This window comes from Pelecanus crispus, chromosome W, assembly GCF_030463565.1.
Source record: "Pelecanus crispus isolate bPelCri1 chromosome W, bPelCri1.pri, whole genome shotgun sequence".
NCBI lineage: Eukaryota > Metazoa > Chordata > Aves > Pelecaniformes > Pelecanidae > Pelecanus > Pelecanus crispus.
Genome location: NC_134675.1, coordinates 16,561,482 through 16,588,635, shown reverse-complemented (window position 1 = coordinate 16,588,635; position 27,154 = coordinate 16,561,482). Strand labels below are relative to the sequence as shown.

The following is a 27,154-nucleotide window of genomic DNA, read 5'->3' as shown; positions in this document are numbered from 1 at the left end:
TCCGCAGTTTGAAACACAGGCTACGCTGCTGGAGCTGTCTTGTGTGGCCAGCTGAGATCCCACCCATCCCTCTACACACCTTCCCTGCTCTTCCTGCTGCCCATCCTCCCCAGTGGGGCTCTGGGAGAACTTCTGCCGGTGAGCAGTCACCTCCTGCTTTCGGTTCAGTTTCCACAGGGCCTGTACCAGGTAGGAGGCAGCAGCTGAGTCACCTGCAAGACATGAAGGGGGATTCAGCCCTTAGCAGGGGAGGAGCAGGTCCCCAGCACTGCTGTGGATTGCAGGGTGTTGCAAAAAGAAGCTTAGAAGCCAGATGAGGGAGCTGAGCATGAGGAGAGGTGGCATAATGGGGAGGAGACCATCCCAGCTGTGTCACAGGCTCTAATTAACCCTGGGGCTGGCAGCCAAGGCAGATGGCATCAGCCCTGTGGCACAGCCAGCCACACCTCTGTTTGGACACGGGTTGGGGTTTTCCTTGCAGGCAGGTCTGCACCCCCAAAGGGAGGGAGCCTCGGTCAGGACTGGGACCAGCAGGTTTGGCAGATCCTGGCAAAGCTCACACTCCCATAGTGTATCAGCACGGGTGGAGCACTGAACAGGGGAGGCTGGCCCAAGTGCCCAGGGGTCACCCCTGGGAGCAGCACTATCCATGCCTGGGCTGTGCTCAGGATACATACAGCTCCCTGCTCTGCTTCACTCCCCTCTCCCCTGACAGGCCTCCATACTTGGCCTCTGGACCGCTAGGTACGGACACACCACTTTCTGGGATGAAGCAAGACTCCATTTCTCCAGCGCCTCTGTTCTGGGAAAGCAGACCCTCTTTGGGAGAAAGCTGGCTATACCAGGCTTGGGTTTGGGCAGGAAGAAGAGAAACCTCCAAGCTGTCTCAGGGCACAGGTTGTGGGCAGGGTTCCGATATACTCCTCTGACAGCAGTTTTGATCTGCTTCTCCAGGGCAGCGAGTTGACCAGGCCCCACAGGAGCATCTCTATGTAACATTACTAGTAGCCCTGCTATAGTCCTTGGCATTCAAATAAGTGTGGTCTAAAACATGAGACCTTTCTGCTGAAGACGGCAAAGCAACCCAGGAAAAATTTGTGGAAAGCCTCTCTGTTCCTGTTATGGATTTACACCCACCAGCCACCATAACAAGGTCCAAATAAAGGTTTCCAATTCCTCTTTTACTAGTTCTAGGTACAGCTGGAGCTGGGTGCCTCCAGAGAGGGACCCCTACCCCAGATCGCACCCTCCAATTACACCCATACCACCCGGCACCCAAGCCCCAAGTCCAATCACTTAATTCTGGTCAGTGGTCTCTTGATTTCTTATTGGTTTTCTTTGTCACTGGGCTGGCCGCCTTCTGAAGTTACTTCATTCTCTTGGACTTGTTTCCTTAGTCCTTGTCTTCATTCTGCTTGCATCTGCTGGATTCAGCTAGTTCTGTGTTAGCAGCATTAGTTTTATCAAAAAGTTTACTCTCTGTCAGCTCTTGTGGCCTAGCTTTAGCTACTAGTGCTAAGCGAGACTATTCAGAGAGAAGAATACAGTTAATCAAACTCCTATAACAATTCTCCCTTTGTTTTTTTCAGGCATCCCTGCCCATCTATAGTTGGTCTTGTATGAGGACTCTTTGATACCTTTGTATAGATTTCATAAGCATATTCTGTAAACAATCCTGAATACAAGTAAAAACACAGCAGGCTATCAGAAGCATAATAACCACAGGTAAAAGACTTTTTAGCAATGAACTAAAACTACTAAACCATGATGATAATCCCCATCCAGAGAACAAGTTTTGTAACCACTTTCAGGGGAGCTGTATGCATTTTGGGCTCCTTTGTCAGTAGTTAGGTTGGCCACGTGATGGGCCAATGACACAAAGGAATTGTGTTCCTTATAACTAAGAGCAGGGGGTATTAGTAAAAGCAGTAAAGAAAGGTATTGTACTAACACAGTTTTGAGAATAACTCTCACAGAATGGGGTTGTCAACACATGGTTGAGCCCATTTTGGCGATGGTTTGCCCGCTGTTTTCAACCAAATGTATAAAAGAAAAAGAACCAAAACACCTATACAAAGAAGGGTTAATACCAGAACTAGGGTAATCCACTCCTATCTTAAGAAGATAATCTTAATCCAATAATAAAACATTGAGTCTTGCGGCTAAGTCTTCTTCACTGGGCGGTTGGTGCCACCTGCACACACAGCACCAGTTTATGTATCCAGCTGTGCCTTTTCTGGTTATATTTCCCCAGCCCCAACCTCGATGATGGTTTTCCCAACGACCTTTATAACAGTTATTAATACACCACCCAGGATGACATGGGCCACAATTATTGCAGGATAACCAAAGCCAACTGTGCTGATGCCATCTCAAACCTTCCCCTCTTGGAACTGAGCCTGGAGTGACTGCCACTCTATAAGGATGGTGAATACACCAAATAGGACACTGTCCTTGATTTACAGTCTCTGATGGTCCACTTGGCCAAGCAGCAGGTGACTCCCTGGTCCAGGTCGCTCTAGAAAAAAACCAAAAATGACATGGTTCTGGGATTCCTTCAGCCTTTGTAAGCTCAAATGGTCCTGATTTCAGTCTCCAAGGTAGGACTGACAGAGTCCTGCAGGGTTGACGGTGGTACATCTAACTGATGTTCTTGATGTTTAACATGAGAGTGGTGAATCCAGTTATCCTTTTCTGCAACCTTTACAGCAAAGTAAGAAGATAATAACACATTATACTGTTCCTCCCATTTAGGGTCCAACTTTGTTTTGTGAGAGTGGACTTTTATCATTATTGCATCTCCAGACTGGATATCATGTACTTGTATTCCAGCTGGTACTGGTTGAAACCATCTGGTTTGTGCCCTATTTTCTTGTAGATGTTTTTGTATTCCCAATACAAATTTGGTAACTCATTCATCTCCATCTAAGAGGCTGGTCCTAGCGGGGACAAAGGTCCCAGGTACAGCTAAGTGCCTGCCAAACACTATTTCTGCTGGTGACAACCCTAGAGGTTGGTGAGGGGTATTTCTAATATCCCATAGCACTATTCCTAAAACTTCAGGTCATTTCAAACCTACCTGACTACAATTTTATTTTTTAAGAGTCCTATTCATTCTTTCCACCTGTCCTGAGGACTGTGGATGATATGGAACATGTAGCTGTCGCTGTATTCATAAACTTTTATAGATATTGTTTAGTATTCCCGCTGAAAAATGAGAACCCCTATTGGATTCTATGGTTTCAAGTATTCCGTATCTAGGAATGATTTCCCTCAAGAGTACTTTGACCACTCCCACAGTATCAGCTTTCCTGGTGGGAAAAGCTTCTACCCATCCTGAGAGTTGATCCATGATTACCAGCAGGTTCTTAAGTCCGCTCACAGGAGGCATGTCAGCATAATCAATTTGCAGTCTTTGGAATGGGAAGTATGCCCATGGTCATCCTCCAACCTTCTGTTTGGGTTTTGCATCAGAAAGCTTCCAACATGTGGGACAAGAACTCGCAATCCTTTTTACTGTCATATGTATTCTGGGGGCTGCCCACATTTTCTCAATCTGGTTAACAACTGCTGTCATCCCTCCATGTGTTTTATCATGAAACCACCTAGCCAAAGTCATTAAATATTTTCTTGGTAAAATGGGTTTTCCCCAATAGTCCAAATTCCAGTTTCATCTTTCACAGCCTCCCAACTTTCCCATCGAGCCCGTTCTTCCTGAGTAACCTCTGCATATATTTGGGCTGGATTATTGATATCTGGCCAATCATCAGCAGAGGGAGTTGCTATGGCGGTACACTCATGTATAGGTTGGCGGGCAGCAGCTTTATCTGCCAATTCATTATTTCTTTCAGTTTCGCTGGATCCTTTGGTATGAGCTAGACAGTGTACTACAGCGATTTCCCTTGGAAGCTTAATAGCTTCCAACAGCATTTGGATTTCAGTTCCATTAGAAATATTTTTTCCCACCGAGGTAAGGAACCCTCTTTCTTTCCATAGCATACCTGTTGCATGACACACTCCAAAAGCATATTTAGAATCAGTATAAATAGTTACCTGCTGATTACATCCCCACCAGGCTGCTCTTGCTAATGCAGTTAATTCAGCCCCTTGGGCACTCACCAAGGGCTGTAGAGGTTCTGCTTCAAGTACCTCTAAGTTTCTCACCACTGCATAGCCTGTGTGTCATTTTCCATTCACATAGTATGAAGATCCATCGGTAAAAAGGGTTAGATCCGAGTTCTCTAGAGGTTGATCCCGCAGATCTTCCCATAGGCGACTGGAGTGAAACACTACCTTAGCACAATCATGATGCGGCACACCATTGGAGGGAGCAGGCAGTAAAGTCGATGGATTCAAAACATTACATCATTTTAAAGTAATATTATCCACATTTAAAATCATTAATTCATAGTGATGCACTCTTTGTGGGGACAATGCTTGTGTAGCATCTTGCTTAAGAATCAGTTCTACTTCATGCAGGACGTACACGGTTGTTGGGTGACCCAGGACTAATGGTCTGCTGCTTTCTACGATAGTCACTGTTGCTGCTATCGCTTTAACACAGGAATTATTCCCTGCTGCTACAGGATCCAGTTGAGTTGAGTAATAAGCCACAGGGTGGTGTGTGGACCTAGCTGACTGCTGCTGGCTACTCCGACTCTGCTGGCTACTCCTTTGTTCTCATGCACAAATAGTTCAAAGCGCTTGGAGTAATCTGGCAATCCCAGTGCCAGAGAAGAAGCTAAAGCTCCTTTTATAGCTTGGAAAGCCTTTTCTTTCTCTGGACCCCAACATATAGGTTTCACTTCCTTTGCCTTGGTAGCTTCTGTCAATGGCTTGCTTAACTCCCCTAGCCCCGGTACCCAGGGTCTGCAGTATCCTACTGCACCTAAAAATCCTCACAGTTGCTTCTTTGTTACCAGTCGAGGTATTTCTACAATAGCCTGGACCTGTTCTGTGTCTACTAATCTTTGTTCTTCTTTTAATATGAATCCTAAATATTTTACTTCCTGCTGACACAGCTAAAGCTTAGAAAGAGATGTACAGTGACCTTTTTCCACTAAAGCAGTACATAGACAAATAGTATCTTTCAAGCAATCTTCACATGTCTTACTGGAAAGTAAGAAATCATCTACATATTGTACAAGTATAGAATCTCCAGGTAATATAATATCTTTCAAATTTTCTCCTTGCCACCCCAGCATGTGATCCTTAAAATAGCTGTGGATGTCAGAGGTGGTTTGGTCCACAAACACACTTGTTGCCAATTCATTATTAAAATTCTGGAGAGTCATTCCCCCATACGTCAACAAAGCCTGTCACAATCTTCCCCAGTAGTCGCTGGGGTGTTCCCCTGGCCTCTGTCTACGTTCCTGTGCTTTAGTTCAATTTACTCTTATCTCCTCACAAGCTCTAATCACGTTTATCAGATTTCTAACACACACACACCCACCCCCCCCAGTTCAGCAATTATCTCTATCTGTTTGATTATTATAATCCCAATTAGGATCAACCTGAGGCCAGGCAGTCCGATTTCCTCCTGCCTGTAGGGTTAATTCTGCATTCTTTTAAATTATCTTATCTTTCTCATCTGGACAGAACAACTCTCTCAATAACAGGTTAACATCGGCCCAGGATGGATTATATCCCGAACAAATATTAGAAAATAATGATGCACATCAACCCACATCTTCCCTTAACCTGGGCATTTGATTTCCCTACATGACTAAATCCCTGGGGTTCCAGGGGTGATGGATGTATACATGTAACACTGGAGGTGGAGGAGGAACATTTCACACACACATACACCCCCACCCCCCACCTGCATTGCAAGAGGATTAGGGATAACATTAGAAACCATAGGGTAAAGCCCAGCAGAAGCAGTGGGGACAGCAGAGGCAATTGGGGGGGGAATCAACAAGTGATACAGATGGAGGAGTATAGGGTGGTGCAGAGACCGGCTCTGCAGGCACCTCGGTTAAATTACTCACAACTGCTGCAGCTCAAGTTCCTCCTCGAGGTTTTCATACTCCTTTTCGACCGTCCTCTTTATGGCAGTCATATGCCAAATAATCCTATACATACCAATAATCCATTTGCTGAGGTCTTTCATTTTTCAAAATTTTCCAGAGTGCAGACAATTTCTTTAATTCGAAGGATCCTTCGCAGGGCCATACCCCCTCTCCTGTAAGTGCTGGCCAGTCTTCCTTACATAGCGTTACCATCCTTTTGGGGCTTTTTTTAGATAGACCTTTAATACCATCTATTTTCTTCCAGTTTTCTAAAACCTCGGCTAAGGGCATCCCCTTCTCTATGCCGGGTTTATTTCTCATTCTAAAATTTTACATCTTATGCTGATCAGGCCACACAATCCTCCTTTAGTGCACTATTTTACCAGAATTTAAAATTTTGAAGTGCAAATTTAAGACTCACCAGGTTCGGTGCCTCCCGACACAGCCAGGCCCTGCACAGGTCCCAGCTGCTCAGCATCCTACCTGTCGATTCAACACCAGACCCATAAAGCTGGTCTTGCAAGAGATCGCCAAGAAACCTGTGGGTGGGAGGACAGAGGAGCTTTGGTACCACCCTCGGGCTGGGAAGTCAGCTGCAAGTTGTCAGACCAGCTGCCGCGCTGCACCCTGCTCTGGCCCATGTCAGCCATTGCTGCCTGCTGGGGAGGCCCCTTCTCCCAGCAAGGCTTCATCACCTGCTGAATTGTGCTATGGCCTCCTTGCTCTTGCCCAGCTTGGCCCACACCCAGCCCTGGTGCAGGTATCCAGCTGCTCTCCACATGAGGCAGCACACTCTCCTTCTTCTGGGACAGGAGTCCACCCACCAGCCCTGCCCCTGGCGATGGGTACTCCAGCTGCTCCAGCCTTTTCTCCACTTGTAACATCCGTGGGATCAGGTCAGTCATCTGGCTGATGACCTCCTCGCACACAGTTATGGCGTCCTGGTGCCTCCTGGCCTGCTCCAAGGCGGACGCTGCTTCCAGGAACACCTCGGGGATCCTGGGCAGAGCTGAGCCACCATCTAGGGATACCTGAGGAGCAAGAGCAATGGCAGTGCTCAGACACAGAATTGCAGAGCACCCAGCCAAGCAGAATGACCCTGTGCTTACTGGGAACCCAGAGATGCTGCCCAGCAAAGCTCAGACCCACTCCCAAAGACATGGGAGCCTGTCAGAGGAGGCAGCAGCTGTGAAGCACTAACAGCTCAGCAGAGTCAAGAAGGCAAATCCCTACTCTTGAAGTGAAGGACATCCAAAACCAGGCCAACAGCTGCTCCCCACAGGGAAGGGGAAGCTGTTTCTCCAGACATTAGTGGCAAGCAGTCTCTGGTGTGAATCTGAAGGCAGACATGCCACAGGTCAGAGGTGCCAGCCCCCACCTCATTTCCTTCACATCTCAAACTAGACACTGAAACCTGGAGTCCAGGGGTGAAGTCTGGGCCCAGGCCTTGGGATGGAGATCCAAACCTCATCTACCAAGTCACCAAGGGAGCTCTTCACCAAGATACCTACCTGCTGCTGCAGCCCCTCCTGAAGCAGAGCCAGAAAATCCAGGTAATGTTCCACTGCATCAGCCACCCTGCAACAGGGACAGGACACGTGGTGGAAGGAGCAGGGGGACCCTAAGAAGTACCAGCAGCCAGGTGGAACCTGAATCGCCAGCCTGCACCACACTCGCTCTGGTCGTGATACCCATGACTCGAGCAGACCTACAACAGTGGTACTGAACCATGCGATTTCCAGGAGCACAGAGAAAACCACAGATCCTAAACAAGCAGCATGTTACAAGCAGACCAGAGGTGCTGTTACCTCCCGTCCTGGAGACACTGCTGTGCCAGCAGGTACTTCACTTCAGAGGGGTGGCAATGGCAAAGGAGAGAAGCTAGTATTGGTGTGTGGACAAAGAGCTCTGTTTGGATTAGGAAATATGGACTAGAGGAAGCAGCTGCTGGAGGGTTTTTTCCCCAGAACCTGTGAAACAGGAACAGACAATATGGTCAACACAACTCTGGTCAAGTCTCAAGCAGCTGCAATCACTTGCCATTTCTGGCATCTGGAGATGCACCCAGATGAGCAGAAGCAATGCACTTCAGAAGCACAACTACGCTGTTCTCACTCACTACAGCACAGCTGCTTCCAGGAAGAGGAAGAATAATCAGGATCACACAGGGACAGGCGGACTTCTGCTCGCCACACAGCATCAGGAGATATGCAAGATCACCCAGAGCACATGGTGCCTCAGGTTTTCAGTTCAAGGTGCTCTGAGCTGCCTGGAACAGCATCTCCCATCACAGCCGCAGACCTAGTTAGACCAGATCTTGGGCCATTCACTATGAGAGAGATCCCTCTCCACAGCTGTGTTTGTATCTTACAGATTTTGAAAAGCTGAAGAGCTAACTCAGTGTCTACTGCTGCGACCTGCTCCTCCCAGGCAGACCAAGGTTGCTATGGGTAATGCACACCTCACAGCCATAATCTGCCTTTTAAAGGTCTCTTTACTAGATACTTTATTAAGAGACTGATACTCTCTGACACAGGAGTGTAACGTCTTCTCCCAAGCCACCAAGAACGTGAACTGGGACCCAAAGGTCTTGCCACATCCAACAGCCAGGTGCTGAGCAGGAATTTTGGATCTAGCTGGGCTCCTTCCTGCCCGCTGCTGAAGGCAGCATCACAGCTGGATTGCTGTAGTCTACTTTGGGGACACCTCCAGGGTAAAACAGGCCCCCAGAAGGCAGGAGCCTGCTTGAAGCTCTGTGCAGGCTCTGCTGGGCAAAAATCAACCCAGAACTACAGGAAGCAGACAAAACTCGTAGAGCAGAGCCAAGGCCTGCAGCTCCGCATCAGTCTCCCCCAGCTCATGATACACTGCTGCCACGTGGGACAGGGCAGGAAGGCACTGGAAGTCTACCTGGAGGGCCTGTTTCAGGTGCTGAAGGGCTGTCTGAGGCTTGCCCTGGATAGATGGGAAGAGGTGCATGTTGCAAGGACATCTTGCCGACATCTTCATTGTTCAGTGGGATCCAGATCCCTGCTTTGCTTCCCCAATGATCTCCACTAAGCAAGGGCAGCACTTTAGCCAAAGGCAGCCCTCCTCAGGCTGGTTTTTGAGCTTCTCTCTCTGCAGCAACCCTTTGTGCTCAGACAAAATCCCTGTCTGGATTTTGCAGCCTCCTTACCCAAGGAGGCTGGGGCCACAAGGACAACTTCTGCTCAAGACCTAGCCTTCCTGCAGCAGCCTAGGACCACACAGAGGCAGCGTGGACATCAGCCTGAGCCTCCCCATTCCACTCTAGGCTGCATTTCCCCTCTCCCTACTGACAGGGGAGAGGCCCGGCCATTACCATTCGCTGAGCGCAGCAGCCGAGGCAGGTGTAGATCTGGACCAGGACCCTCTTGGAACATAATCTTCCACAGCCTCCTGGAAGAGAGAGAGGGCAGTGGGGAGATGCTTAGCCTCCAGCTCCTGCAGCCCTAGGACAGACCCAACATCTCAGCTCTGCAGCTCCCCTTCCCACCCCACCTGGTCCCCAAACAAGCATACGTGCCCTTTTCTTCCCAGTGCCATAGGGACCTGCTTGATCCCCTCCATACCCAGCAATGCACAGCAGGATGGTGCCAAGCTGCCATCTTTGGTTTGATGATGTTGCAAGAGAACAAGCCACAACATCTAGCAAAAATAATAGCAGCTTCCAAGCCCAGATACCAAGATGCCTGCCTTCACCCAGAACAAGGGCAGAGGTAGGTGCTGGGCAGGCCCACCTGTGCATTCATGCGCAGCAAAGGCAGTGCAGATGGGGAAGCACACACAGAATCTCAGAAAGACTTTTTCTAGCACATCTGGGCCATTACCCAGCAGGATGCTTTGGGATATTAATTAATGTATGTTTATCATGAATGGTATTTGCCTTTCTTTCAATCCCCATTTCAAGCTTCCCTCTGAGGACACTCTCACATGCCCACATCACATTCACATTTGCCACCGCCCCACTGGAAGCACTATCGCCACCCTAGAGGCTTCTCGAGGGAAGGCCCCATGTCAACCTAAGCACAGCAAGGCAGCGCTGGCTGCCCCTGGAGCTGCAGGGGTTGTCAAGACAGCGAGCGAGGGAAAACCACGAGTGGGACAGAATGCAGCAGTCAGATGAGATCAATCATCTGCTGCAATACCAGGCTACAAGGCTGCACAACAGCTTTGCATGGCTCCAGCAGCACCATAATCCAGTGGGAACAATGTACTTGCAACAAGGCAGGTGCCAGAAGACAGACAGAAGAAAGGAAAATCCTCATAAGCCCCCCGCCAGCCTTCCACTTTATACAAGATCATTGTGGGGCCCAGACACCTACCTAAAGCCACAGACAGGCAGAGGAACCCTGTGACAGTGCAGAGAAAGGCTTAGCTGGGGAAAAAGCAGAGAAGCTCTTTGAATACTGAACAGCAAAGTCGAGACCCAGAGGCTCAGTCCAGGCCCTCTTCCAAAGGAAGAGCCCAGAGAACCCCAAGGGACGGTTTGCTTGGGAAGAGCAATCAGGATAAGGGCAGGGAGAGAGGGCCCTGGGATGGGAGAACAGTAGGAGGCCATGCCAAGATGACTTCCTCCTCCACGCAAACCTTGCAGAAAGGCTACTGCAATGCACAGGATCTCCTTCAAGTCCTCAGCGCTCTGTATAAGGGGCACGGAGGCCCTCTTGGCAGGCACTCACCATGCATTGAGCAGGAAGAGGAGTTCATTCTCCCCGCTGCTGCAGTCAGCTCTCCCCAGGTTCTGTGAATACACAGAGGAAAGAGAGCAGGGAACTCTGAAGGGAAGCAGGAAACACTGATCCCAGGGCATGGGGAAACAGAGGTCCCACCAAACCCTTTGACAGTGCTCTCTGCACTGGGGAGCCATGTCCTACCACCCTCTCACTTCAACTACAACCCACTCGCTGCAGTGATTCCTGCCTGGCCCAGGGCAGCACCTCCCCACCTCAGAGTGAGGTGCACCTCAAGAGGTTCCTGGCAAGGCAGATCCAAGTGCTGTCAGAGGGCATTCAAAAAGGTGAGACCCCTCAGCAGCCTTGATGCAACCTGGCCCTCCTGATCAGCAGTGAAGGTTCTTCTATGTCACACTGCTCACAGCTTACTCCCTACAGAGGCTGCAAAAGTCCACTTGCAGCCCCCTTCCAGCCTGCCCAAGTCACCTGTCTGGCACCTTTGAGGTCCAGGGCCCTGGCAGGCAGGAGATATTCTGGGACCCATTAATGCATTCGGGGCCATTAGACTATGCTGGGACACCAGGGAGAGGATTACTCATGCTAACTGGGAAGCACTGATGGGTTCAGGTCTCCAAATGCCACAGCAACATTTTGCAGAGTGGGTTTTATGACAAGCACGGTATTTATGCCAGCTCTGCCTCCTTTAGCAAACCCGTGGGTATTTATATTTGCACAGACATAGCTAGGGCACTGTCCTGGTTTCGGCTGGGATAGAGTTAATTTTCTTCCTAGTAGCTGGCATAGTGCTGTGTTTTGGATTTAGTAGGAGAAGAATGTTGATAACACACTGATGTTTTTAGTTGTTGCTGAGTACTGCTTATGCTAGTCAAGGACTTTTCAGCTTCCCATGCTCTGCCAGGTGCACAAGAAACTGGGAGGGGGCACAGCCAGAATACTTGATCCAAACTGACCAAAGGGCTATTCCATACCATATGATGTCATGCTCAGTATATAAACTGGGGGGGGGGGGGGTTGGCTGGGGAGCAGCGATCGCTGCTCAGGAACTGTCTGGGTATCGGTTGGCGGGTGGTGAGCAATTACATTGTGCATCACTTGCTTTGTATATTGTTATTATTATTATCATTATTATATTATTATCATTTTACCTTATTTCAATTATTAAACTGTTCTTATCTCAACCCAGGAGTGTTTCTCACTCTTACTCCTCCGATTCTCTCCCCCATCCCATCGGGGTAGGGGGGAGTGAGCGAGCGGCTGCGTGTTTCTTAGTTGCTGGCTGGGGCTAAACCACGACAGGCACACACTGTGACTACTTGGAAACTCCCAGTGACAGCAAGAAAGCAAAATACAAGCCCCTCTCAGCCAACAGACTAAACAGGGCTCCTGGTACCAGCAAGTAATTCGGACACTCTTCCTTCAAGGCAGAGCACACAAGCTGGCTCACACCCACCCAAACAACTCACCCCACATGTGGCTTGGGTGCAAAACACCTGACTTGCCCAGAAAAGCCTTCAAGTGCCAGCTATGGAGCGAATCAGGCTACAAGACCAGCAGGAGAAGAGGGATAGCTGGCTTAAGGATCCCACAAGACTAAGAGAAGACGGCTAATGCACACTCCAGAGTTGTAGGGGTGGTACCAGCAGGCAGATACTCCAGTACAGGTAATCAGGAGCTGTGCAGCATCCACCTGTGCCCAGTTACCTCAGCATTGCTCAGGAGCCTGAAGAGGCCAGCGATGCTTCCCAGGCGGCTGGCTGCCAGCCACCATGCTCCTTGCAGGCCCCCCCAGTCAGTGCAAAGGTGCCTGCAGCTCCTCCACAGTTACCTCCTGCAGCACCTTCTTCCACAACTCCTCAGTGTTAAGATCCTGCCTGCAGGCCCCACAAGCCTTCAGAACTAAAAAAATAAACAAATAAAGAAACAAAACAAAACAAAAAAACCAGCCATGAGACAACAGGTCGATGCCCTGTAGCAGACACCCTCCCAAGAGGGAGGGAAAACCTCAAGCAAGCACAGGCTCCTCTTAGGGAGGGAAGGAATGGGGTTACAGGGCTTGCCCAGCCTCAGGCAGCATGAAACCAAGCACTCAGACAGTGGAGTTAATGGCATCACGTGCAGGAGACAACACACAGTTCAGAGCTATGACTCCAGCTCTGCCGAGTCCTCCTGAGGTCACTTGCCCAGTAGCAAGCCATGTGCTAACACTGCAGATCCCCCCTCTGACTTGCAGCCTACTTCAGTGAGTTTTCTTGAAGCCAGCACATCTAATTAAAGAAAACACTCATTTTATACTGTCACTAAAGCTTTGCTAGAGACTCGGCACCTTACACCTTGAAAACTCTCACTTCCTAAAAACCTTCAGCCCATGCCTGCAGGCTGCAGCAGGCAGACAGCCACACAGCTGCACATCATCCCTGGCACAAGCCACCCCACCTCCTGCCCTTCCTGGCAGAGTCAGGCTTCCTTGCTCACAGCCCCCCGCCCCCCCCCCCCCCCCCCCCCCCCCCCCCCACCCGTCACCACACATCTCCAAGCACAGAGAATGCTCTCCTCGCCCCAAGGAGCTCCCGTACAGAGAACAATCTCCTTGCCCCTGAGGAGCCCCTGGCACATTCCTTCTGCTTCTCCTTCGATGGCAGTCAGATACTCCCATAGTAAAAAGCAGGGAGTTGTACAGGATGGTAAGCTCCAGAGGCAGGGAAGGCAGCCAGCAGCCCTGTGATCACAACCAACCCAACAAGAAATTGAGCTGGCTAGGAAAAACCCCTACAACCATCCATGCTAAGGTGTCATCACCCGGCTTTGTGACAACAGAGGTTTCCTGTTGAGTATTTTTGCTGCTGTTGCAGTGAGATTTAACAGCTTGAGAACTGCACTACCTAAGACTGACAAGCAGATGTCACCTCTCCAGAGGCTGACACTGCTTTAGACATCCATTCCTCAGCTATCAGGTGCCGCAGTCATAGAATCATAGAATGCTTTTGGGTTGGAAGGGACCTTGAGAGGTCATCTAGCCCAACCCCCCTCCAGTGAGCAGGGATTGAACCGTGACCTTGGCATTATTAGCACCACGCTCTAACCAACTGAGCTAACAGTCCTCCAGGACTGAGACCTTTCAGCTCTCCCAAAAGAGCATCAATAGCCTACCCTCTTCCAGTGCACATCTGCCTTTTGCACAGGTTTCCCCACACTGTGTCTCTCTCCCTCTCCCTTACATCAGGCTTCCTCTATAGCATAGTTGTGGCAGGGAGCCCCTTCCCAGCTTCTCAGGAAAGGTTACCTCATTTTTTCCAGAAAACCCCAAAGCTCAGCCACATCCCCCTGCAAAATTAGGTAGAGGTCAAGGCTGGGCCTTAATCCCTTTGCAGGCCCAGTTCAGCTTAGGAACGTTTCATCCCCCTCCCTTCAAAAGTTTGGTTCCAGCACCAGAGCTGCAGCCTAGTAAACATCAGTGCCCGGGAAGCAGTACTTCACCCCCCCACGCGCTTCAGGTCCACATGAGGGAGAGGCAAGGCACGGGGCAGGGCAACCCAAGCCAGTGCCTGGCACGGTGACCGGGCTGCCACTCACCCTGCGTCCTCAGGAGGCAGCTCCCTGAAGCCACCTCACTGCTGTCACACCGCCACTCCACCGGGCCCTGAGCACCGCGCTGCCTGCAAGAGAGACACTCACCCGCCGGCCTGGCGAGGGGCCGGCCCAGGCCACGGCACTCCTTCCCTCCCGGCCCCGCGACAACGGGCAAGCTGCGGCTTAACCCAGGCAGCGGTGTTCCCATGACAACCAGCACCGGAGGCAGCACGGCCGGGAGAGGGAGAGGGAGAGGGAGAGGGAGAGGGAGAGGGAGAGGGAGAGGGAGAGGGAGAGGGAGAGGGAGAGGGAGAGGGAATCCGTCGCACCCGTCAGGGCCTAGCTCTCGGCAGCCCAGGCTCGCAGGCAGCCCGGCTCCAGGAGCGCTACCGCTACCCGCCCGCGGGCGCCGCGCTCTTCCCGCCTTCCCGCTGATTGGCCGGCGCCCGCCGCCGCGATTGGCGGGCGGGGCAGGCCAGGCCGGAAGCTGCGGTCGCCGAGGCAACAGCCAAGCGTGGGGAGAAGGGGCAGAGCCGGCCGCCGTCCCGCCGGGAAGGCGGTGACCAAGGAGGACCAAACCTCGGCGCTAGGCGAAGCCGCCAGCCGACGCAGGGGAGACCTGGAGCAGGGCCCGGGGGGTCCCGCCTGCTCACGGCCCGCACCGGGGGCATGAAGGAGGAGACGATCACCGTCCGCCTTGAATGTCATGGTTTTATTTGCAGACATCCATTTTGCAGCCACCCGGAGCCCTGCACCATCCTCCAGCTTGGAGGCTCGTGTTCTCCAGGGCAGCAAATTTCCCCCACCACCGATTACTTTATAACAAAGTGACCCCTCCCCGGCTGCCTCCTGTGTGCTAGGTACAGCACAGCCCCCAGCCACCCCAGCGAGGTAGGTCAACGGTAGCCCAGTGCTGCAAATGGAGGCATGCCGGGTGACGGGCAGCTGGATGTGGGGTGCAGACCCCAAGGATCACAGTGGTCCGGAGCCGAAGCTGTCAGGTGAATGAGTGCTGCCAACTTGCCTGTTGGTTGGGTTTTTTTTTTGAAGGAAAAAAGGCTCTACTTCTAGCAGAGACTCAAGCGTCACTTCCATCTTCTGGGTGTAGCTGCTGAATGGGAACGAAAGCAGTAACGGCCAGATATGTAGAGATACCCAGGAAAGCATAGCACCATGCTGCATGCAGAGCTCTCAAATTGCTTTCCAGAACTGGGTCCCATCCCCCCCCCCCCCTTTTTTTCTTCCAAGTGGAGTATTGAGGCACAGAGAGGTTAATAACAAAAATTAAACCAACAATCTCACTCCAAGCCACATAATGAGTCAAGTCAGACCTAGGAGGAGAGGGCAGCACTCCCCAGTCCTGCTCCCCACACACCAACACCGCTGCTTCCCAAGGGGAAGGGGAGACACGCACACTAAGAATGTGACCATGCCTTGGCATAAATAAGTGGCCTGAAGTGTTGAGGGAAGAATAGACAGAGATGGGTTGGAGAAATGGGTGTGGGAACTGATGCTAACTCCTGTGACCATAAGGATTTCTGCCAGCACAAATACAGTCAGGCAGCAAGCTCCTGACCAGGTTATGAGGTTACAACAAGCCCTATTTGGGCCCCAGCCTTGGAGGTTAGCAGCATGTGTTATCTAGACTAACCTTCTGACGTTAAATGAAAATTCACTGGGTAGCTGCTACCTCCATTCCTTTCCTCCTCTCCACACCGATGCACCCCTCACCTATCAGCATGGCCCCCTCAGCACTGAGAACCATCTGGCCACCAAGGGGTCACAGTATACAGCAAATAACCTATGTTTAAAGGTGGGACTGCTTAAGCCCATCTAATTGTGGGCTGATGCGTTCCTGCCCCCCCCATAGCTCCCCACTGCATGCTGCTACCCCTTGCCTTGCACCAGCACTGGTGTGCATGCAACCAGGCAGTGAGGCAGCCCAAGGAGTCATGCCAGTTACAAACCAGTCCTGGTTGTGTCAGGTGAAATTAAGCAGGACATGCCCACAGGGCATGGGATATATAAGGCTGAGGTGGGAGAGCACAGCCAGCAGGTCAGTGTGGTGGTGCATCCCCCCCACACACACCTTTTCTCTCTTCAACTGCTTTACGACCTCAGGAATTCCTGCCAGACCGAGACCTTGTGTAGTGAGTTGGTCAGTTAGGTGCCCCTTAATTGTACCAGAAACTCCTACATGGTTGAAGCGGAGAGTGGCCTTGTCCTTATCAGAAACTCCTACACGGTTGAAGCAGGGAGTGAGAACAATCAGTTACCCCTGACAGAAACAGAGCAGTAATTACCGACCCGGATCGTGGCTCGGATGGAAATTTACTGATGACTAAAGCCAATCATCTCAGGATCCTGTAAAACAGCAGTCCTAAGTGAGGCCCTTTGAGCTCTCCTGGACTGCAGCGGGCTGCACCAGCACCTCCCTCTGAGCAGGACTCCTCTCAGAGCTAGCAAACCCTTAAAGTTTGCTAAAATCGGAGGTCCATTGCCAAAGACCGACAGTGGAGCCTGGGCTGAAACCCTTCACTCCTTGAGGCTCAACCCTCGCCCGTTGAGAAATGCCAAGAGATTCAATGTGAATATTTCACTGAACTTGAGGGGAATTTTTAACAGGTATACCATTTTTTTTATATATGTATGTATGTATGTATTCATGTCTGTGTGTATGCATGTGTGAATCAATTTAAGTAGTCTGTAGATGTATGATTTAATTACAAAGTGAGTCTTATACTGATGCATTATCCTTATTCCTATAAACCGTTGACCAAGTCTGAGACTAAGATTTGACCTAGCTGCACCTAGACTCCTCTCTGAAAAGGAGTTTAGAAAGCAAGGGGGTCTATTCTGAACCTCGTGACTCAATGGGAGGTTCTCCCTTATCCCCTGTATCCATGATCTCTCTCACTCGAGTGTAACCTATTTTTCCTTTATGCACTTCTTCCATGTACTAGAGAGATATATATAATCCTTATTCACATAAACTGTTGACCAAGTCTGAGACTAAGATTGGACCTAGCTGCACCTAGACTCCTCTCTGAAAAGGAGTTCAGAAAGCAAGGGGGTCTATTCTGAACCTCATGACTCAACAGGAGGGTCCTCCTTATCCCCTGCATACACAATCTCTCTGTGTTTATATTTCAGCCATCGCCCACCATACCAGAGAGGCTTTAATCGCTTGGCTTGCTTGACTACAGCACGTTTCACATTCACGGATAACCTGTGCAATAGTGTCCATGGGAAGTCCACCCCCTCGATCAGGAGCCCAGCTATATGTTGCATCTCTTCCTTGATGGCCTGAGGTGTCATGGGCCCACAGAGCTAGAAATAGTTCACCCTTATGTTGCCAGTCCAGATCCTCCTGAGCCACTTCAATCTTAGCAGCCTGATCCACCTGCTGGTTGTTTTGATGTTCTTCAGTGGCCCGGCTCTTGGGTACGTGAGCATCTACGTGACGCACTTTTACAACCAGGTTCTCTATCCGGGCAGCAATATCTTGCCACAATGCAGCAGCCCAGATGGGTTTGCCTCTGCGCTGCCAGTTGCTCTGCTTCCATTGCTGCAACCACCCCCACAGGGCATTTGTCACCATCCATGAGTCAGTATAGAGATAAAGGCCTGGCCACTTTTCTCATTCAGCAATATCTAAAGCCACCTGGATGGCTGTCACCTCTGCAAACTGACTCGACTCCCCTTCTCCTTCAGCAGTTTCTACGACTTGTCATATAGGACTCCATACAGCAGCTTTCCACCTCCGATGCTTTCCCACAAGACGACAGGACCCATCAGTGAACAGGGCATATTGTTTCTCATTTTTCTGGCAGTTTTTTATACAGTGGGGCCTCTTCAGCACGTGTCACCCCCACCTCTGGTGATATTCCAAAATTTTTGCCTTCTGGCCAGTCCATGATCACTTCCAAGATTCCTGGGCAACTGGGGTTTCCTATTCGAGCCCGTTGTGTGATCAATGCAACCCACTTACTCCACGTAGCATCAATTGCATGATGTGTAGAGGGGACCCTCCCTTTGAACATCCAGCCCAGCACCGGCAGTCGGGGTGCCAGCAGGAGCTGTGTTTCAACTACCAACCTCTTCTGAAGCAGCTCAAACCCCTTCATATGCTGCCAATATCTCTTTCTCAGTTGGAGTATAGCGGGCTTCGGATCCTCTGTATCCCCGACTCCAAAACCCTAGGGGTCGACCTCGAGTCTCCCCTGGTGCTTTCTGCCAGAGGCTCCAGGTAGGGCCATTCTCCCTGGCTGCAGTGTAGAACACATTTTTAATATCCTGCCCTGCCCGGACTGGCCCAAGGGCTACTGCATGAACTATCTCCCGTTTAATTTGTTCAAAGGCTTGTTGCTGCTCAGGGCCCCATTTGAAATCTTTCTTCTTCCAGGTCACTTGATAGAGAGGGCTTACAATCAAACTGTAATTTGGAATATGCATTCTCCAAAAACCCATGACACCTAAGAAAGCTTGAGGTTTTTTTTTTTAGTTTGGTGGAGACGTGGCTGTTATTTTGTTGATCACATCCATTGGGATCTGACGACATCCATCTTGCCATTTTATTCCTAAAAATTGGATCTCCTGTGCAGGTCCCTTGACCTTACTTTGTTTTATGGCAAAACCAGCCTTCAGAAGGATTTGGACTATTTTCTTTCCCTTCTCAAAAACTTCTTCTGCTGTATTGCCCCACACAATGATATCATCAATGTATTGCAGATGTTCTGGAGCTTCACCCTGTTCCACTGCTGTCTGGATCGGTCCATGGCAAATGGGGCTGTGCTTCCACCCCTGGGGCAGTCGATTCCAGGTGTACTGAACACCCCTCCAAGTGAAAGCAAACTGGGGCCTGCACTCTGCTGCCAAAGGGATGGAGAAAAATGCATTAGCGATATCAATTGTGGCATACCACTTGGCTGCCTTTGACTCCAGTTCATATTGAAGTTCTAGCACATCTGGCACGGCAGCACTCAGTGGTGGCGTGACTTGGTTCAGGCCACGATAGTCTACTGTTAGTCTCCCCTCTCCAACAGACTTTCGCACTGGCCATATGGGACTGTTAAAGGGTGAGCGAGTCTTGCTGATCACTCCCTGGCTCTCCAGTCGACGAATCAGGTTATGGATGGGAATCAGGGAGTCTTGGTTGGTGCGATATTGCCTCCGGTGCACAGTTGTGGTAGCGATCGGCACCTGTTTTTCTTTGACCCTCAGCAACCCCACAATAGAAGGGTCCTCCGAGAGATCGGGTAAGGCTTCGACCCTCAGCAGCCCCACAACAGAAGGGTCCTTCAAGAGACCGGGCAAGGTAGACAGCTGTTTAATTTCTTCCATCTCCAAGGCAGCTATACCAAAAGCCCACCGGTACCCTTTTGGGTCCTTGAAATACCCTCTCCTGAGGTAGTCTATGCCAAGGATGCACGGAGCCTCTGGGCCAGTCACAATGGGGTGCTTCTGCCACTCATTCCCAGTTAGGCTCACTTCAGCTTCCAGTACAGTTAGCTGTTGGGATCCCCCTGTCACTCCAGAAATACAAATGGGTTCTGCCCCTCTATAGTTTGATGGCATTAGGGTGCACTGTGCACCAGTGTCCACTAGAGCCTTATAGTGCTGTGGGTTTGATGTGCCAGGCCATCGAATCCACACAGTCCAGTAAACCTGGTTATCCCTTTCCTCCACCTGGCTGGAGGCAGGGCCCCTCTAACACTGGTCACAGTATTCGTTGTTCACTTCTTGTAAATGTCAATCAAAAGTCCCTTGATTAAGATCGGAAGTAAAATTAGCCCTCTTACTCTGTCTGGGGAACTGCTCACTGGAGACTGGAGCAGCAATTTTCCTGGAAGAACCACCTTTTGTAATAGTTTTTCCTTGCAACTTACGCACCCATGCCTCTAGGGTCATGGTAGATTTCCCATCCCACTTCCTCATGTCCTCTCCGTGGTCATGCAGGTAAAACCACAGGGTGCCCCGTGGTGTGTACCCTCTATATCCTCTCTCTTGAGTAGAGGGATGCTTACTCCTAATGGCTGAGATACTGGTCCATACAGGTGGAGAATAGAACATACCTTCTTTGAGTTGCTGGAACTCTTGGGACAGTTTTTCTGACAGTTTTTCCATAGCCAAGACGCAGGCCCGTAGGGAGGAAGAGAGACTTTCTTCGTATTGCCAGAGTTGGCCAGCCAATTCACCCACCTTTGGTTCCTCTCCGTCTTTCCAGGTCATTACTGCCATTGAGTTGGCACACGATGATGGTGCGCTCCATACAAACTTCCACCACATAGGCTGTGTGCACCTGACTTCATCTGGATCTTTGGGTAACTGCTCATCATTCAGGTCATCATAAATCACTTTCAGCACAGCTAATTCTCTCAGGTACTGGATACCTCTCTCCATGGTGGTCCACTTGCTTGGGTGATATATAATATCCTCCTTGAAGGGATACCTTTCCTTCACGCCTGACAGGAGTCGCCTCCAGAGGCTGAAGGCTTGTGCCCCTTTTCCAATCGCTTTGTCAATGCCCCCCTTCCCTAGAAAGGGATCCCAGCTGCTTGGCTTCCCTGCCCTCTAATTCCAGGCTATGGCCCCATTATCCCAGCATCGGAGCAGCCAGGTGATGATGTGCTCACCTGGATGACAACTGAAATCTTTTTTGCATCTCATGCAGCTCACTCAGGGATAGGGATCAGGTGGTTATCATCTCATTTATGGGTTCTTCCTCTTCCTCCTCTTCTCGTGATGACCCCGGTTCATCTTCATCCCTTACTAAACGAGCTGATCTTCTTGTGTATATCTTCTTGTGTATAGGGGCAACTGATACCGGCATGGGTTGGTTTTCTAGTTCAGTTGCAGTGCCTGTCGCTGGAGTTTGAGTAGCTGCATTGCATATCACAGGGGTTTGAGTAACCACATTGCCTGTTGCTGGGGTTTGAGTAGTTGCAGTGCCTGTCGCCAAGGTTTGAGTAGCCGCAGTGCCTGTCGTGGGGGGTTGATCTCTGGATGGTACTCTTAAATAGTTGTTTAACCCTAAACAAGACCTGAACTGCATTCAGGAGACATAGCAATAGGAACACGCTGGTTTGAACATCCCAAGGATATTAAAAATTCTCAAGAGCTGTTGTAACTAGCCTGGAGGAGAAGGGGATGGTGAAGGAGCGGGGGAAAGTGTCCCCCTCTGTCTCCCTCATAGATTGGTTCTCCAAGGAGAAGAGGTAAAAAGTGTAATTCTTAATAGTTTCTGAGAAATGGGTCCTGAAGCACGGGGATGACAGCAGTGCTGAGTACAATCTCATGACCGATAATTTTATCATACCATAGGCCAGTGTTACACAGTACAACAAAGCGATAACTTTAATCCAGCTCTGAGAGGTGATAAACAGCACCACAGGGAGTGCATATGGCAATTAAGGTGTTACATAGCACAACTCTGAGAACAAGCACAACAACTCTGAGAGCAAATGAATCAACATTGCGAACAGTGACTATTAAACTAATATAATGAATGCTTATCACAAATTTGTTTTAACAAGCTCTGGTCAGATCTGACGTTATTGCAAACCCTTTGTGCCCCATGTTGGGTGCCAAAAAGGACTGTTCCGGTTTAACCCAGTTACACCACACAGCTGTTCACTCACTCCCCCTCCTCTTCCCAGTGCGATGGGGGAGAGGATCGGAAAAAAAAAAAAAAAAAGTAAAATTCATGGGTTGATATAAAGACAGTTTAATAGGACAGAAAAGGAGGGGGAAACTAATAACAACAACAACAACAATAATATACAAAATAAGTGATGCACAATGCACTTGCTCACCACCTGCTGACCGATGCCCAGCCAGTTCCCGAGCAGCAATCACTGCTCCCCAGCCAACTCCCCCCAGTTTATATACTGAGATGACGTCATATGGTGTGGAATAGCCCTTTGGTCAGTTTGGATCAACTATTCTGGCTGTGCCCCCTCCCAGTTTCTTGTGTACCTGGCAGAGCATGGGAAGCTGAAAAGTCCTTGACTAGCATAAGCAGTACTTAGCAACAACTAAAACATCAGTGTGTTATCAACATTCTTCTCATGCTAAACACAAAACACAGCACTATGCCAGCTACTAGGAAGAAAATTAACTCTATCCCAGCTGAAAACAGGACAAGCCCACAAAAGGATCTGAGCAAAACTAAGTGCTGATGCAGAGCTGTAACTGAGCCAGGGACCAGGGCAATGGATGCTTCAAAACTGAACTGAAAATTCAGAGCCCTGAGACAGAGTGGACTGATCTTGCCTAGGTCCCCTGTGAACAGTAGCTGGTCCCTCAAAGCCTTCAGGGATCTTGACAAAATGCAATTCAGAGGGAAGGTTCCCAACAGGAACAAATTTCAGGCTGTTTCTATTTGGGACTTGTCTATTGCATCATGTTGTATGAGCAATCTCCTACTTTTAAGGAAAAAAGAGGGGATTTCTCTCTGAAGGATGCAGTAAGTATGACACAATGTATACTGCATTCTCAGATGCAGCAGGGCAAGTTACTCACTCCTTCCAGCAGCAAAAATTAAAGAGTCAAAAGCCACAGCATTTGGAGCTGAGGCATGGCTGTGTGATCAGGATGTTTGAATCCCATTCTTCCCTCTGACAAAAAGGCACAACTCATGGATCTGCAGCAAAATAATTGCAGCATTCCATAGCCAGGGTGCTCCAAGTGACACCATTTCCCACAGCATTCTCCTGGAGAAACTGGCTGCTCATGGCTTGGACAGGTGTACTCTTTGCTGGATAAAAAACTGGCTGGCTGACTGGGCCCAAAGAGTTGTGGTGAATGGAGTTAAATCCAGTTGGCAGCCAGTCACAAGTGGTGTTCCCCAGGGCTCAGTATTGGGGCCAGTTCTGTTTAATATCTTTATCATTGATCTGGATGAGATCTGGATCAAGTGCACCCTCAGTAAGCTTGCAGATGACACCAAACTGGGTGGGAGTGTTGATCTGCTTGAGGGTAGGAAGGTTCTTCAGAGGGATGTGGACAGGCTGGATCGATGGGCCAAGGCCAACTGTATGAGGTTTAACAAGGCCAAGTGCCGGGTCCTGCACTTGGGTCACAACCCCATGCAACGCTATAGGCTTCCCGGCAGAAAAGGACCTGGGGGTGTTGGTCAACAACCGGCTGAACATGAGCCAGCAGTGTGCCCAGGTGGCCAAGAAGGCCAACAGCATCCTGGCTTGTATCAGGAATAGTGTGGCCAGCAGGAGCAGGGAGGTGATTGTCCCCCTGTACTCGGGACTGGTGAGGCTGCACCTCGAATACTGTGTTCGGTTTTGGGTCCCTCAATACAAGAAAGACATTGAGGCGCTTGAGTGTGTCCAAAGAAAGGCAACAAAGCTGGTGAAGGGTCTAGAGAACAAGTCCTATGAGGAGCAGCTGAGGGAACTGGGGTTGTTTAGCCTGGAGAAGAGGAGGCTGAGGGGAGACCTTATTGCTCTCTAGAACTACCTGAAAGGAGGTCATAGTGAGGTGGGTGTTGGTCCCTTCTCCCAAGTAACAAGTGATAGGACAAGAGGAAATGGCCTCAAGTTGTGCTAGGGGAGGTTTAGATTGGATATTAGGAAAAATTTCTTCACTGAAAGGGTTGTCAAGTGGTTGAGTCACCATTCCTGGAGGTATTTAAAAGATGTGTAGATGTGGCACTCAGGGACATGGTTTAGTGGTGGACTTGGCAGTGTTAGGTTAATGGTTGGACTTGATGATCTTAAGGGTCTTTTCCAACCTAAATGAATCTATGATTCTGTGATTCTAAGCTCTTCTCAAACATTAGCCAAACCTCAGTGTCATTAGTCAGTCTCAGATTGAGGGAGTAAGGCTCAGCTGTACTCTAGCTGCACCATCATCTAACGGTTTGGTTGAGAACCAAGGCTCCAAGACCTGAAGACAGCCTTACCTCTGAAACCAAACTCTGTTCTCTACCATTCCCCCATGAACATGTCTATGCAACTGAGACTGCCCCATAGCTGGGGTTTCAGCTGCTGCTGGCCAAAGCCATTCTCCATGGTAACAGGCACAGTAAGTGTTTCCTGTTGCCCTCTGCATCTGTAAATGCCTTGGGAAGACCACACCAGCCTGGCTGAAGGAAGAGGCCAGCTGGCGCTCCCCCCCGGCCCCGCACTAATCACCTGAGCATCTCATTCATCTGGGTGAGCTTCTTAGCCATTTTGGGATGATCAGGTCCATGTCTGTGCCCACAGTGGTCCACACCAAGGAAGTGAGCAATCAGCACATCCCATTCACCACTGTCCACTGCAGAACAAGAGCAGCCTTGTCACATACTAGCCTGGGATTCAGGCACGGGCTCTACTCTGGGATCCTCCTGCCAGAGCTTTCTGTGGTTGCCTCTGGAAACTGCCATTTCTTACCCTCCTACCATCTGCCCAGGCAGCCACACAAAGTTAAGCATGAAGAAAGAGCTGCTCCTCCTGCTCCATCCTGGCAGTGTATTTCTAGGACAGATGTAGAAGTCTAATCTGTAGCCTCATCCCATCAAGCTGCATTCTCTCCCAAATGAAGGAAAGGTATTTACAGAAGCAGTTTACAGGCCCTGAAAGCTGGCTTATCTGCGGAAATCCAGCTAGAGCACTGTAATCTCCGGGCAGCAGTGTGTGACTGCCCAGTGCCACTCTATAACAGAAAAAACTCTTCAGCCCTACCCCAAACTTGCAGTAGGACCTCCACATCACGTAAAGGGTTATCCAGGACCTGGGGAAAGAACTGCTTACCAGTTGGATAGAGATGCTGCAGGATCCCATCGTCCAGAGTATGAAGACCCTTCACGTTAAAAGAAGGAAAGAAATATGAGCGGAAAAACTTCTTTGGCGTTGTGGTTTAATCCCAGCTGGCAACTAAGCACCACACAGCCACTCACTCACTCCCCCCCAGCAGGATGGGGGGAAGAGAATCGGAAAGGTAAAAGTGAGAAAACTCATGGGTTGAGATAAAAACAGTTTAATAATTGAAATAATAATAATATTGTAATGAAAAGGAAAATAACAGAGAGAGAGAGAAATAAAACCCAAGAAAGACAAGTGATGCAAATGAAAACAATTGCTCATCGCCAACCAACTGATGCCCAGCCAGTCCCTGAGCAGCGGCCCCCCCCGCCAACCTCCTCCCTAGTTTTATTGCTGAGCATGATGTCATATGGTGTGGAATATCCCTTTGGTTAGTTGGGGTCAGCTGTCCCAGCTGTGTCCCCTCCTAACTTCTTGTGCACCCCCAGTCTACTTGCTGGCTGGGCAGTGTGAGGAGCAGAAAAGTCCTTGACTCTCTGTAAGCACTGCTCAGCAATAACTAAAACATCCCTGAATTATTAACACTGTTTTCAGCACAAATCCAAAACATAGCCCCATGCTAGCTACTATGAAGAAAATTAACTCTGTCCCAGCCAAAACCAGCACATTTGGGAAGAGTCCTTCCCATGCGTCATCACCCATGAAGGCTGCTCTCCTTCCTGAGGCAGCAAGAAAGGAATTAATGAGAGCAGGGAGCCGACCTGAGTCATGCCATTACCCACACTAGTGAAAGAGTCTGGGCAGATCCTGGTCATGGTCTGGAGCACTGGCTCCTCTCCAACCCACACTCAAAAGCGACCTAAAATTAAAATCACCATCTGGTTGTAAATGAGTTTGAATACAGGGAGTGGCCATCCCTGTTTCTAAGCCTACAAGTACCTCCTGCACTAAATCCACCAGCACAACCTCATTACTTATCGTTGACCTCTGAAAGACCTGGTTGAACAGGCCAAAAATCAGACAGGTACCCATTCGTACTACCGTGGCACTTAGGAAGGTGCAGTGCAAAGCAGACAGACCCTCGCCAAAGGACCCACAACCCCACTGTAAAACACAAGGCAGTAGATGGCTGCTGACAGATGGGGGCTGAGCAGAAGCCATGAATCCTGGACTCTGACTTTAAACACAATGCTGATGGGTTTTCATATGCAGAAAAGAGAAGGCAAAAACATGATGTGCTGCATGGTGGCAGCAGGGGGATCAGCTTAGAAGCAGTAGAGGTGGGCGTGGTGGGGCTGGGAGATTGTGAGGTGGTGCAGGAAACTCAGCTTGTTCTCATAAGGCCGTGGGCTGACCTTGGCTGGGTTAAACCAGGCAAACTCAAAACGGAGGGTATTGATGATGACAAGCACAGCCTTGGAAAAGCACTGGGGCGCCCAACAGGAGGCTCTGCCTCTCCCACAGTGGTGGCATGAGTGGGTCTGAGCAGGAACTGCTGTTGGCAAGCTCAATCCAGGTGAGTGAGAAGCCACTCATGAAGAGCCTGATACCAGCAAAAAAAGAGAAAGCAGACCCAGGCTAGGAAGAGCAGCACTGGCCACCACTGCATCCTAGGGGGAAGGACAGGTAAGCTCAGGCCCCTTATGGCTCTACCTGTGCCAAGTACCCGCCCCCCCCAGTACCCATCCCTGGCTGCTGCCCTGCACCCCAACACCCCTCACACCCACCTGTCCCCTGATACTCCCCAGCCCCCCCCCAGCCACTGCCCTGTGACTTGACTTTACCCATTACCACCCTGTACCCTGGTAACCACCTTGTGCACAGGACCTCCTTGCACCCCTACCATGCCGCACCCCGATCCCCCTCCTACTTCCCAGCGCTGCCCAGCTGCTCTCTGGCACCCCAGCCTCTCTCATGCACCCCCAGCCACCACGTAGCACCCTGAATCCCAGCTCCCGGGCCGCTACCTTACACCCGAGCCCCCCAGCATCCCTCATACCCCACAGACACCACCTAGCACCCTGACTCCCCTCCTGCCTCCCAGCACCTCAGCTTCCCTCACAGCCCCTCAACCCCTGCGACCCCTTAGCACCCC

General features: G+C 50.2%; 1 pseudogene; it reads right to left on the bottom strand.

Annotated features, from left to right (window-relative positions):
* Positions 1-1,393: 1,393 nt before the first annotated feature.
* Positions 1,394-26,905, bottom strand: LOC142596447 (Fanconi anemia group G protein-like; annotated as a pseudogene).
* Between the last annotated feature and the right edge of the window lie 249 nt (positions 26,906-27,154).